Source organism: Echinops telfairi, unplaced genomic scaffold (genome assembly GCF_000313985.2).
Source record: "Echinops telfairi isolate 266 unplaced genomic scaffold, ASM31398v2 ScPeMD7_7412;HRSCAF=8450, whole genome shotgun sequence".
Lineage (NCBI taxonomy): Eukaryota > Metazoa > Chordata > Mammalia > Afrosoricida > Tenrecidae > Echinops > Echinops telfairi.
Window position 1 is genome coordinate 15254282 of NW_022111312.1, and position 5176 is coordinate 15259457.

Below are 5176 nucleotides of genomic sequence, written 5' to 3' on the forward strand. Positions count from 1 at the left end.
CAATTGCAGGATGATCACAGGCCAGTGGGTGGGAAGTCCTGTGGATCCAGTGGCGGTGAAAACATCCAGTGGCAGGGGTCTACACATGGCTCCTCCAGATCCCAGCGCTCTGACTGGAATCCGCATGGCTCCGTGTATCTTGTCAACAGGAATGTCTGGAGGGAAGATGAAGCAGAGTGTGTCCCACCTCTATGGAGGAAGAAAGGAGTTCCTAGAATCCTCAGGTGAAGGCCATGCCCACACAGAGGCCTCATTGGCTATGACCTGATTGACAGGCTAGACTCCGCCCCTTCACTCAAGTTGACAGGAGACTATGTAGCTTCCACAGGTGTTAGTTACCACTTACCACTCAGTGGGCAGGGGTCTTTTTCATAGTAGTTGCTGCCAAGCTGGTTTCAGGTCTCAGCGGCGCTGGTGGATAACACAACAGAGCGCCGGCCAGTCCTGCAGCATCTTCATGATCTTTGATCTGCTCCAGTCCCTTGTAGCCACTGCGTGTTTTGAACTCCTTCCAGCCTCCAGGCCCATCTGTCAGCCCTCCAGTCACAGTGCTGTGCTGGGCTCCATATGGTTTCACTGGTTTATTTTCAGCTGTAGGTCGCCTGGTCTTTCTACCTCGTCTGGACACTCTGCTGTGACTTGTCCACCGTGGGTGACCATGCTGGTATCTGAACTTCTGGCAGCACAGCTACTAGCATCACGGTCTCGCATCACAAACGCCACCCCAGTGGGCACACTGACAGATGTTGTGGTTGTGAGGTTCCAGTGCAGTTCCAGCCCACAGCGACCCCACACACAACAGAAGGAAAACACTGCCCTGTCCTGCGCCGCCCTCACAGTGATCCCTGTGCCTCAGCCCACCAGTGCAGCCAGGCTGTCAGTTCATATCCTTGAGGCCCCTCTACTTTTCCAAACATGAGGTCCTTCTCCAGGGACTGGTCTCTCCTGTCCAAAATATGTAAGAGGAAGTCTTGCCATCTTTCCTCTAAGGAGCACTCTGGCCGGATTTCTTCCAAGACAGATCCGTCTGCCCTCTTACCAGTTCGTGGTACGTTCAGTATCCTTCTCCAGCGATTCTTCTTCGTCTTCTTTATTCAAGGCCCAACTTTCACAGGCATATGAGGCCATTGAACATACCATGGCTTGGGTCAGGGTCACCTTAGTCCTCAAAATCACATCCTTGCTTTTAAGACAAGGGTGTTTTTGTTTGTTTGTTTTAAACAGGAGAGAAATATTTCTTGTTTTCTCCACTTACTAGCTATGAGGCTTTGAACAAGTCACACATGCTGGTGCCTCCGCTACCTGTCTAAAGTCAGGAAACTCGCATTGCGCCCCTGCCGGGACTGTGTGGCGATGGACAACACCTTCTCCTCCATTGGAAGTGCCTTAACAGTGTCCAGGAAGTGACCTGCAGGGAGCCATGTCCTGCTCACGTGGGACACCCAGGCATAGGGTTGGGGTGCCCCAAGGCACATGTCAAGGTGGGGGAGTTGTCATTGTACCAACAGCAGCTTGCTCTGTCTCTGCCTGACCCCTCTGGACACAGAGACGACCTGTGGTGAAAAACTTAATGAATAATAAGAGTTCAACAGGGCTTCCTTCTCAATGCAAAGAACACCCGTGGGACACAGGGTGTGGCAGCCTACCCTCTGAGGGTGGCCCCAGGCCTGAAGCGGCTTTTGGGATCCCCGTCACACCCTCAAGGAGATGGACAGACCCCATGGTGGCAACACTGGGCTCAGACATAGCAGTGGTGGTGAGGACGGGACCCGGGGTGTTTTCTTCAGTTGTGTGTGGGGTCACTGTTATAATGACACCTGACTGCGGCACCTCACCATTGGCTGCCGTGCAATCAGCAGTGGTCTGAGGAAGACTGACCCGGATGATGGGGAAGGGTTTTCAGAGGCCTGAGGAGCTGGGGTGGGAGGGCAGAGAGCTGGTGCGGTATGTGTGTGTGTGTGTGTGTGTATTGGGGGTGGGGATGACTACCTTCTGCTGGCTGTGTGTTTTGGTCAGAGAACAGCCCCCCTGAACCCCTCCCTGGAATGGGGTTTCCAGCAGGGGTCCAGGGAGGTGAAAGCCAGCAGCAGCCAGGCCCCCAGCGCAGAGCCCGCCCAGGCGTCTGAAGTCAAATGCAGTCACGCGTCTCCTCTCTGAAGGCAAAACCAACTCATGAGAAAGGGAAGACACGCCAGTAGAGAAAGGAAAAGCGGCCCTCCAGGAGCGCTTCATGCTGCAGTCTTCCTCCCAGAAGCCCTGGGGGTCCTCCTTTGTCTGGTCCACAGCGAGCCACAGAGAGGGCCGCAGCTTTGCCTGAGGCCGGTCCATGACTTATTGAGGAGCAGGGAAGGCGGCATTTAGAAAGCGTTCAGGAGAGAGGGGCACCATGGACACTCTGGTGACTGTGTGGTTGCCAGCTGCAGGCGGAAGTGGAGGCTAGACCAGAGAAGCACTTTGTGAGTTGCTGGAATCGTCTATGGGAGTGAACTCCAACAGTCCCTGAACAAAGTCCTGGTCTTTGGAGTCAGGGCTGGGTGCTCGTCCAGGCCCCGGTGTGTGTACCAGCTGTGTGGGCCTCCGTTTCTCCTGTGGCCCAGCAGAGAATAGCTCCCAGGGGACATGTGGATGGAGGCATGTGACTCGTGTCCAGCGTTCAGCACAGAGCCCCAGACTGGTGCAGGGAGGCTGCAGGGTGACCTGGTTCCAGGAAAGTCCACTGTAGCAGAGCCCCAGTGTGTTAATCTGGGTAGACTAGAGAAACAAATTCACAAATATGCCTATGTGTAAGGAAAGAGCTTTATAGACAACAGCAATTGAATATTGAGAAAACATTCAAGCCCAGTCCAGATCATAAGTCTGGTATTAGCCCATATGTCTAATACCAATCCATAAATTCCTCTTCAGACTCACACAACACATACAATGATACCGAACGCAGGAGGACCCCAGGCCAGTGTGTAGGAAGTCTTGTGGATCCAGTGGCGGTAGAGGCATCTCAGTGCTGGTGTGGGTCTCCATGTGGCTCCTCCAGCTCAGGGCACTAGGTAGCTCCATGTGTCTTGTCAGCTGCAATATCTCCCAGGAGTGAGCCTGGGTCCCGCCTCAAGTGAGCTATTTATCTCCTTTGCACCTTCAAATGAGGTCATCCAGATGGGGCCTGATTGACAAGCTAAACTCCACCCCTTCACTCTTAATCCTCTCAAGTTGCCCTCCCTGCCCGCCCCCCCCAATCTCAGTCCTCTAGGAAGCTGGGTGACAGTGCAGCATACTGGGATGTGCAGAGCCTGGAGCCCCCTGGAAAGAACTGCCCCCCTCCACCAAGTCAGGCTCTCGGGAGCAGGGTGCCTCCTTGGAAACTGTTCTTTCCAAAGACAGCAAGCATGTTTATTTCCAATGGAAGTGGAAACAACATTTACAGCCGTAGCATATTTACAGCCAAGGTGGTGGCATTTTTCAATGTCAGCAGATGTCAATGAAGCTAAATAACCCGTTGAAACGGCAAGAAGAGTGTTTTCTCTCTTTCCTTTTTAAATTTAATTCCTCTAGCCATGTCCGTCGTTATTCTGTTTGCTTCTGCCAGTGGCCCCCATGACAGTAAAAACTCAAGCACTGTGAAAATGAGCCCAATTGGGAAGGGCCGGTGGGGCTCCTGCAAAGTGTATCCCTTCCCCCATTTCCACTCCTGCCCTGGCTGCCTCCCTGCTTGGCTCTGTGGCATTTCATTAAGGAGCCCCCCAGTGGCCCCATTGGGTAAACCTTGGTCTGCTAACCCTGAGATTGGGGGTTCAAACCCACCAGCTTCTCTGCAGGAGAAAGAGGAGGCCGTCTGCTCTGGCAAAGATTTACAGCCGCGGAAATCCTAAGTAAGGGTGAAATGCATCATAATGGACTTGATGATGTGTGTGTGTGTGTGTTATTAAACTTGCCTTCCTCTCGGTTGGGAAACAGCTGATCTATTTCTGGTGTTTGTTGGACTGAGGCTAAGTGCCATTTCTTCTTTCTTCTTTCATAAGTGAGTTGATCATAGCCCTCATTTGTACCCGAGACCTGGGATCTGTAACAGAGTAACACAATCCTATCTATCAGCCCTGGTGACACGGAGCAAGCAGGGAGGTGGGTTATGAAGCATTCTGTTACTGACTATAAGGTCGGTGGTTCAGGGCCACCAGCTGCGCTGGCTGAGAAAAATGAGGCTGTCTGCTCCCATAGCTGTAGCCTCAGAAACCCCAAGGGCAGTTCTGTCCTGACCCTCGAGGGTCGCCATGAGCCCGAGTGGACTTGGGGGCAGTGCGTGTGGTGTAGCGGGCCATCATCGGAGTCACACCTCCCAGGCATGCTTGCGTCCTCCTTGGCATGGAAGCTTCTCCTCTTTATTTCCGCTCTGTGTACTTTCCAAAGCCTTCGAGTCCTTGTTGAACACCCGGGGGACGGACAGAGGTATGAAGAACGCTGCTCATGTTTATCCTCTTGTTTCTGGAAAGCTTTGTGCCTCGGCATGCGTGGCCCCGCTCCCTCCCATTTGATCATGGGTGGCTATATAAATGGAATTGCAAACTCTTCATGATTTCTTGGATAACTTCCTTACCGTTCTCTCATGCAACAGTTTCCCCAGTGGATACAATTCGACAGGTGGTAGCTGCTCGGAATTTCACTGCTCGGAGTAAGACTGGGGCGAGGGTGTCTTTGTCTTCTCGAGTGTGACCATCAGAAGTGTGGACATGTTGGTTCTGTGGGTTGACACGTGTTGGGTGCCCTTTAGGGTATTCCGGCTCACAGTGACCGTAGGTGACAGGGTAGAGAGCCTCATCTTTATCCCCAGGAGCGCCTGGGGGGTTCAAACTGCTGACCTCGAGGTTATCAGCCCAACTCATCACCATGATGCCACCAGGGCTTCCTTGTCCCCACTGGGGGGATTCACACTGCCGACCTGCCCAAAGCCGAGCACTTAACTGCTGCCCCACCCCCGTCTCCTCGGTTGTTTTCTGCTCTGAAAAGTGGCTTTTCAGTGAGTACGTGTGCTGGTGCTTGTATGCCGTCACCATGACACCCTGTTGTTGCCTGATGTGGGTGGACACCCGGCTCATGGGGGAACCGAACTCATGGTGGTGACCCCACGCCCGGCAGAAGGGAACACTGTCTAGTCCTGAGGCCTTCCTGGGCTACGTCGCCGATCAGA

The 5176-nt window shown here is 53.4% G+C and overlaps 1 protein-coding gene across 1 annotated transcript in view; it reads left to right on the plus strand.

The window, feature by feature from the left end:
* The window catches only part of LOC101645423 (transmembrane protein 132B), a 307471-nt gene that overhangs the window by 254556 nt on the left and 47739 nt on the right, over positions 1 to 5176 (plus strand). The gene's annotated exons all lie outside the window — the stretch shown is intronic.